The sequence below is a fragment of the Pinus tabuliformis genome, chromosome 6 (genome assembly GCF_031772625.1).
Source record: "Pinus tabuliformis cultivar Carrire ecotype Pingquan chromosome 6, CPIR1, whole genome shotgun sequence".
NCBI lineage: Eukaryota > Viridiplantae > Streptophyta > Pinopsida > Pinales > Pinaceae > Pinus > Pinus tabuliformis.
The window spans coordinates 1,083,959,180-1,083,968,117 of NC_142292.1; positions in this window are offsets into that span (position 1 = coordinate 1,083,959,180).

Below are 8,938 nucleotides of genomic sequence, written 5' to 3' on the forward strand. Positions count from 1 at the left end.
TTGTCTTAACTATCCCTGGTTTAATATCATACAAAACAACCTAGAAAAGCATAATCTTTGAAGTCAATGTAACAAAGTGAAAAAGTTCCCAAGATTTAACTTTGCTCTAGATAAAAACTTTTATTGCAATTAATGTTGCTAAGAGCACCTTTGAATAGCCTACATTAGAGAAGAATATCATAGGGAAAACCGTGAGTTGTGAAAACTTGGAGCTCATAAACCTCCATCCATAAATTTACTATTTTATCTCAAATTTATTTTAATTATTAATTATTAATTTCTTTTGTTACCTAATTATTATTTTTTTAAGTTTTTATCTAATTTAATAATTAGAGAAGAATACCATGGTAAAAACCATTAGTTTTGAAATTTATTGTTTTATCTCAATTTATTTTAACTATTAATTTTTAATTTTTAAATTTATATTTATTTATTTACTTAAAACTTTTTTAATGTAATTTGACCAAATTTATCTGTGAGCTTTACATTTAAAAAATATTCACATATTTAACTCCCACACATCTACCTACATATCTAATATCTAATCCTACACATCTCCCCATACTTGGTTTAGTGCCTCATCGAGTAATTATTAATAATATTAAGATAATTTAAAATAAAGTTATAATTTAATTAATTTAATTATTTTTAATAATGTGAGGCGTCACATGGGGTACACTTTGAGATGTCTATGGACGTTTAAGATACTTTTTATAATTTTGAGTATTCAGAGAGGTATTCCTATTCAATTTTCATACATAGGAGACTAAGTTTCAATTATTTATTAACATGGAAACATGTCAAGTAATTGCTATGAAATTATGAGAAAAATATAATTAATTTTAGATGTTTGCAAAAAAATTAATGATATTTTAATTTACAACTAAAAAACTTAGAGCCCCAGCTATAGAAATTATATTGCCAACATGTGCTAATCCTTTGTAGTGTGGGATACCATGAGGGTTTTCTCTTTGGAAAGGAAAAAGTCCAATTTATATTGTAGTTCAAACCATGTAAAAGATATAAATTAATTTATTGTAAATGTTGAAAAATATGAGAAATGTGACATAACATTTACAAGTAATGTGGATTTTAAGTGTCATATTATTATTTTTTATAAAATATCAGAAAATTTAATTCAAATTTCAAATATAACTATGTAGTGATAAATAACACAAATGTTATAACATAATAAAATTTATTAAAAATTCATAAAAAAATAAAATAAAATAAAATAATAGAATCTATTAAAAATTCAAAATAAAAAAAAATTAAAACTTAAAAATAAACTTTTAATTGTGAACAATTAGTTAATAGAATTGAATGCACATTTTCATTGGCACTCTAAACAGAAATTACTAAAATAAAAATACTCGAACATTGGTTCACTTTTCTCAGCTACTTTTCTATTCATCCATTAACTTTATATATCCCATCCCACCTTATTTTAAGTTAAAATTACCAAAATCAAGAAAAAATGGTAAATCATCAATAACATAAAAGCATTGCCAACAACAACCACTTCGTAAATCATCAATATTATATTAACAACCACTTCGTATGAAGAAAAATAAAACATAAATGTATATGGTAATTAAAACTATTTAAACGATATAATTTCGTCTAAAACAAACCACTCGATAGAAAATAATGTGTTCGAATTCACAAATGCTAAGCAGGGACTACAAATAAAAAACAGTAAATTTTATATATCCAGGCATGATTCATTTCTAAAGCAGAATCACTGAAGCATCAGCTGGATTAAAAATACTGAAGATGTTGAAAATAAAATATTTTAAAGAGAGAATCATCAAATCTCCAACGTTGGGGCACCTTATTTACTCAACCAGCAAAGGCTTCCACGTTCTCAATTGCAATTCACTGCCTACTTGACTGTTGAAATAAGTAAGAGATCGAATCACCATAAATACCAGTCATTTATCACGGGGAAACAGACGTGATAAATGGAAAAACTTCCCTTGACGAAAGCAATAGACGTCCAAAGATTTTTCTGAGCATCACACTTTTTCACTCGTTCCACATCGATCGCCTACAAATTCCCACTTCCAGAGAAAATTTTCTCACAACGTGTTCCAAGTACCCATCTCCGCATCAAAAACTTTCGCACTTCTGTATGTTGCAGGATGCATCCATCCCTGTTGGTTCCACTTATTACCATAATTTTTATCCCCATGAAAACTCTATATTCTTCACAGTTTTGAGTCATGGAAGGCAATAGTGTCCACGTCTTCCTCCACATTGTAAACTTATGTACTACCTACAATGTTATGCTCATCGTTACCGCCAGGGAGGTAGATAAGTCGTTTCGACGAAACTGAATATGCAAAAAATAATCGAGCACACAACACATCGGCTCCATGGCGCCATTCTCTATGTTGAAAAGCTTGAGTCTGATGCACCAGTACCATCTTCCCGTTGGACGCTGTTATTGCAAAACTTTACTCCTGTATCATTTCTTGAGTGTTTAACCCTACATAAAAACCAACAATCGATCAATGCAAGAGCAACAACAAAATAGCTATAATATTGTGGATATTCAATATACATTTCGAAAAGAGTGAAGGTGTAATAGTCCAGTAGCAGCCAGAAGAAACATACCAAGAAGCCAACCTCCCCGACATGGGCATTCATGTAATGCTTTGTTGAGCGCTCTCAAATTTCAAATTTGAAATAATGCTTTGTTGGGCGCGCTCAAATTTCAAATTTGACATAGATGAGTGTGCCGCACACGGTATGTTTCATTCATTCACTGATTTAATTGAGTCGTCCTGGAAGGACAGTGGCGGCGGCTCCTGGAGGCGGGCAGGAACACCGGCGCTGGAGGCGGGCAGGAACACGCATCGCCGGAACGGGGTGAGGAGAGATGGATGCATGGATGCATGCCCATGATCAATGGTCCCAGTGACGTCAAGCTCCTGTCAGGTGAGTGTAAGGACGGAGCATTAACTTTTCTATAGGGTCTGAAATAGGACTTGCCCTTTATAATCTAGGTATTGGTGTAATTTTAAAAGCTTATGATCACATGAAGTGAAATAAAAATTAAAAAACCCTTGATATTATTTAGTTATTTATTTGAATATTGTGTGCGTAAAAATAATTGTTTGAATATAATGTTAAATAATTTTTTAATTAGCAATCACCATAATGAATATCAGAAATGGCAATAGGATATATATATCCTCTAATGAGCTGAAGAAAGATGAAGTACAAGAGAAGCTAATAATTATGCAGTAAGGTGTTCCTTCTGAGAATAGCTTTCCTCCCAGGCCACTTGTACTTTCGTGAGTCATTGATTTGAATGTTAGACAATTAAAATAGTTTAGACCATTGGATTGATTTTCGACAAGTTTTAGTCAGTTACGATGTTATTCAACCTGCTCAGACTCCAAATCCTGCTGCTAGGAACAAAGATATTTGATATAAGCATCGACATCATGAAGCTTTGTCCATTTTCTACACATTAGGACCACTGCATGAAGCTCATAAAATTTCTGGTCCAATTTCTCACGCCTTTTCCACTTAGCTTCAACATGATTCAGAGGCTCTTCACGGCCATTTGCAAGCTTTCTCCCATGTTTATGTAGCTTTCTCTGGACTACAACAATCCTTGAATCTTTACTTGAGGCAGAGGGTTTTACTGCGAAATTCCAAGATTTTGAGTTTCGTATGATTGCTTTTTTTTTGTGTCCTGTGACACACTAATGATTGAATCTATAGGTGAGGAAGAGTTGGGATTCTGTATTTGGTATAGTTGATCATCGGATTGAATGGGATTTTTGCTTTTTTTGGTGTCCTTTGACACACTAATGATTGAATCTATAGGTGAGGAAGAGTTGGGATTCTGTATTTGGTATAGTTGATCATCGCATTGAATGGGATTTGGCTTCTAAAGCTTGTAGGGACTTTGTGAGGTTTTGTTTGTTTGGGCTTATTTCCATGGTTGTAGCCCATTATCTGTTTCTGGGTGCTTTGGAGGTCAAGGGAAGAGGGGATGAAAAGAGTATGTGTGTTGTTATGGTAGGATTGAGCTTGGTCCTGAGGGTAATGGAGGTTGGATTTGTGGTTTGTCTGTGTACATGGGGTTTCTTTTGCGTGGTTTAGAAGCACATGAAGACATGTTCATGGTGTCATGATATGGAGTAGAGTCGAACCTGGGAAGAGTACGCAGACCAGAGGGCTCAAGAGGTCCATTGCCCCACACAATTATTGAACGTTGTATTAAATAGTATCAGAGGTAATTTTATTGATGTGCTCTCAATTGTTCTGAGTGCACTAAAATTGGTTTTATGCCTTCCATTGAAATTTTCCCCTTTATTGAAAGGGGTGTCTTTTGTTTTTCCTTAATTGAATTGGGTTTACATATGTTTGGATTACACTCTGAGATTGATTTCGATTTTTGTTTATTAAATTGATGCAACAGGTTTCATATCAACATGTATCATTCGGGATGTCCTCCACACTGCTTCACGGATTGAAGCCAGAAGTCCCAAAGTTAGGACTGTAAAGTCAGAAAATTCTTTCATGCCTCGGGATTCTAGCTCCCCAGACAAGTCTTGCTTGTGGAAGACACAAAAATTAACAGAGTAAGTCATATCAAGACTGAATCTATTAATTGGTTTTTAGCAAGTACATTTTTCCATGTAAGGTTAAGTTTCATAGGGTCTGGTATTAATATATCGATCATTCTTTTTCTCTCAATCAATGACAGATTATATTGAGGAAGGTGCTTCAAACCCTAAACCTTCAGTGTGAAGAAGCTGAGAATGGAAAGGTAGCAGTGGATTACTTCAAGCAGGGAAGAATATATGATCTCGTGTTCATGGACAAAGAAATGCCTGTCATGGATGGACATGAGGTAGATAAATTTTCATCCCTTGTTTTTGAAATACCTTGCAATCTGACAGAGACCTTTTTTTGAGGCTGGTGTGGATGATTTTCAAACGAAGGTATGTACTACCTGTCCAACATATTTGAACGGAAAATGGTTTCCTGCATGCACCCTGATATCAAGAAAAAAATTAGAAAAGCTGAAAACTTAACTTCCAACATACGGAGATGCACAACAAAGCAATTTCATTTGAAGAGGCAATTGTTTCAAATGTGAATGGAAACCAGAGGCTTGAGAACAACAAAAGGAATTTCGAAAGCCCAGTTATGTCAAGGGTGAGCAAAACTAGCTTCTATTTAGGATGCCTAATGAGAAAAAATGCAGTGGTCAGACATTAAAGACATTGAATGGCAAAATGTTTCATGCATGCAGCCTGAGACTAAGAGTAGATTAGAAAAGTTCAAGATTGAACTTCAACATACGTTGGAGACGTATACAGAAGCAATTTCATTTGAAGAGGCCATTGTTGCAAGTGCGAATGGCAGCTAGAACCTTGAGAAGAATAGAAGGAATTCGGAAGGGTCATTTATATCCAAGGTAAGCAAAAGTAGCTTTTTTTTGCATCCTTTGACACACTAATGATTGAATCTGCAAGGGAGGAAGAGTTGGGATTCTATATTTGACATAGTTGATCGACAAATTGAACAGGATTTGGCTTCTGAAGCTTGTAGGGACTCTGTGAGGTTTTGTTTTTTGGGGCTTATTACCATGGTTGTAGCCCATTATCTGTTTTTGGATGCTTTAGAGGTCAATGGAAGAGGGGATGAAAAGAGTTTGTGTGTTGTTATGGTAGGATTGAGCTTGGTCCTAAGGGTAATGGAGGTTGGAGTTGTGGTTTGTCTGTGTACATGGGGTTTCTTTCGGGTGGTTGGAAGCACATGAGGACATGTTCATGGTGTCAGGATATGGAGCAGAGTCGAACCTGGGTAAAGGATGCAGACGAGAGGGATCAGAAGGTCCAGTGCCCCACACAATTATTGAACGTTGTATTAAATAGTATTAGAGGTAATTTTATTGTTGTGCTCTCAATTGTTTTGAGTGCACTAAAATTGGTTTTGTTGATTTCCTTTTATTGAAGTGGGTGTAGTTTGTTTTCCCTCAATTGGAATTGGTTTACATTTGTGTGGATTTCATTGAAATTTGCCCCTTTATTGAAGGGGGTGATTTTTATCCCTCAATTGAAATTGGTTTACATATGCGTGGATTCCATTTGCCTTTTATTGAAGTGGGTGTAGTTTGTTTTCCCTCAATTGGAATTGGTTTACATATGTGTGGATTTCATTGAAATTTGCCCCTTTATTGAAGGGGGTGATTTGTTATCCCTCAATTGAAATTGGTTTACATATGCGTGGATTCCATTGAAATTTGCCCCTTTATTGAAAGGGGTGTATTTTTTTTTTGCTTAATTGAATTGGGTTTACATATGTTTGGATTACACTTTGAGATTGATTTCGATTTTTGTTTATTAAATTTATGCAAAAGGTTTCAAATAAGCATGTATCATTCGAGATATCCTTCACACTGCTTCACAGATTGAGGCCAAAAGTCCCAAAGTTAGGACTGTAAAGTCAGAAAATTATTTCATGCCTCAAGATTCTAGCTCCTCTATACTAGTCTTGCTTGTGAAAGACACAGAAATTAACAGAGTAAATCATATCAGGACTGAATCTATTAATTGGTTTTTAGCGAGTACAATTTTCCATGTAAGGTTAAGTTTCATAGGGTTTGGTACTAATATATCGATATTTATTTTTCTCTCAATCAATGATAGATTATATTGAGGAAGGTGCTTCGAACCCTAAACCTTCAGTGTGAAGAAGCTGAGAATGGAAAGATAGCAGTGGATTACTTCAAGTAGGGGAGAATATATTATCTCATGTTCATGGACAAAGAAATTCCTGTCATGGATGGAAATGAGGTAGATAAATTTTCATCCCTTGCTTTTGTAGTTTTGTTTCATTTCCCCTTCTTTCCTGTTCTCTGAATTTATAATTCCAATCATCTCAATTTTTTCATTACGGGTTCCTTGTCTAACTCATTCTTACTCACTGAAATTACTACTTTTATGCCAGGCAACAAGAAAACTAAGATCCGTGAGATTCAAGACACCCACTGTTGCACTTACTAGAAATACCTTGCAATTTGACAAAGACCTCTTTTTTGAGGCTGGTGTGGATGATTTTCAAACGAAGGTATGTACTACCTGTCCAACATATTCTTCAGGGTTGATTTTTCTGAAAACATGCATGATCTTTGTTGTCAATGCAACCAATTTCTTATATATGTTTGGCATCTATATCTTCTTTTTTCCCCCTTGCAGCCTTTGCCAAGAGACAAAATTTTTCAATTACTAGCTCGATATGGTGTTAAGAATTGTGGTGGCAACAGAAAGGGTTGAAAGGATTTCAGGGCTCCGTGCTCCATTGTTTTCATTATGGGTTCCCTATCTGACTCATTCTTACCCACTGAAATGACTGCTTTTATGCCAGGCAACAAGACAACTAAGATCCATGGGAGTCAAGACACCCATTGTTGCACTTACTAGAAATACCTTGCAATCTGATAGAGACCTCTTTTTTTAGGTTGGTGTGGATGATTTTCAAACGAAGGTATGTACTACCTATCCAACATATTCTTCAAGGTTGATTTTTCTGAAAACATGCATGATCTTTGTTGTCAATGCAACCAATTTATGATTTATGTTTGGCATCTATATCTTTTTTTTCCTTCAAACCCTAAACCTTCAGTGTTGATTGTTAATATATAGTGTTGGGACATCTATCTTCGTTGAGACTATGTAAAAACATTTTTTGAAATGTACTTAAGTGAATATGGATCATAGTTTTTGCAATGTCAGTGAACTCCTTGTACTACATCTTTATCCCCTTGTGCATTAGTAGTTTGTGATATGGATGTAATCACGTTCACATGATTGATAATTTTGCAAGATGGATGCATAAACCTTTGCAACATTGGGCTTAATTGAATTATTAAGATGACTGCAAACTTTTTCAAAGAAAGCTGCAAGCAATGTAACGAGCGCAACAACCTATTGAGTGATTCTTCGACCTATAGTGTTAATGCCAATTGCTTTTTAAGGTACTTAAGATGGTTTAGGTATCCACTCAAGTTTTAGATTAGACTTTCATAAGTAGTTTAAAGAATTTACACCTCAAATGAAATATGTGTTCTTGTCTTTGGATTGATATTTTTTAAGAAATTTTATTTTAAAATCTTATGGAGATCATTTCATTTGGTAAATTATCAACTATGTTGACAAAATGTATTTTTTTATAGTTTATAATTTAGTAAATTAAGAATTATATTGACAAAATGTATATTTCTTGATAGCTTCACTGCAGTTTGTTTTTTATATCCACATAAATATGGAGATCCCTTTATAAAAGTAGTACCTTGCTTATATGAAATTCAATGTAGTACCTTGTTTATATGAAATTCAAAGAAATAGTTATAATCGTTATCGAATTACTTGACATAGAAAATATTTGAGCTCAATTACCTGCAAACATTAAGCATGGAACTTCACGTTTGGGGTGATTGTCTCACTACTACTAAATTATTTTGAGGGACACCAGTCGTTTCCATCATTTAAGGATGGAATATGTAATTGTGGGGATTATTGGTGATACTAATTCAGAAAACTACTAACATCACAATATGATTGTGTTTTAACATATTGTTTTCATTTTTGATACTAGGTAGTAAAGTGTACAAAGAAAAATAATGTAACAATTGATCATTGCATAAAGCCTAGATGCCCATTTGTGTTACTGGCCAAAGCATAGGAGATGACATTCTGCCTTTCAGTCACAGAGAAAGGGTGTTTCAACTTTCAATGAACATAACTTAAGATCAACTTGAGATAGTGAAATGAGATTTAAACACTCGATTTGAGTGAAAACTTCAAGTGTTGGAGGCAACTTTATTGCATGTTGACCATTTGATGCTTTGATCAGATTTTAGGAGGTTGATGGGAAAATTGAGCATGGGCCTTTTTTGATCCATGAG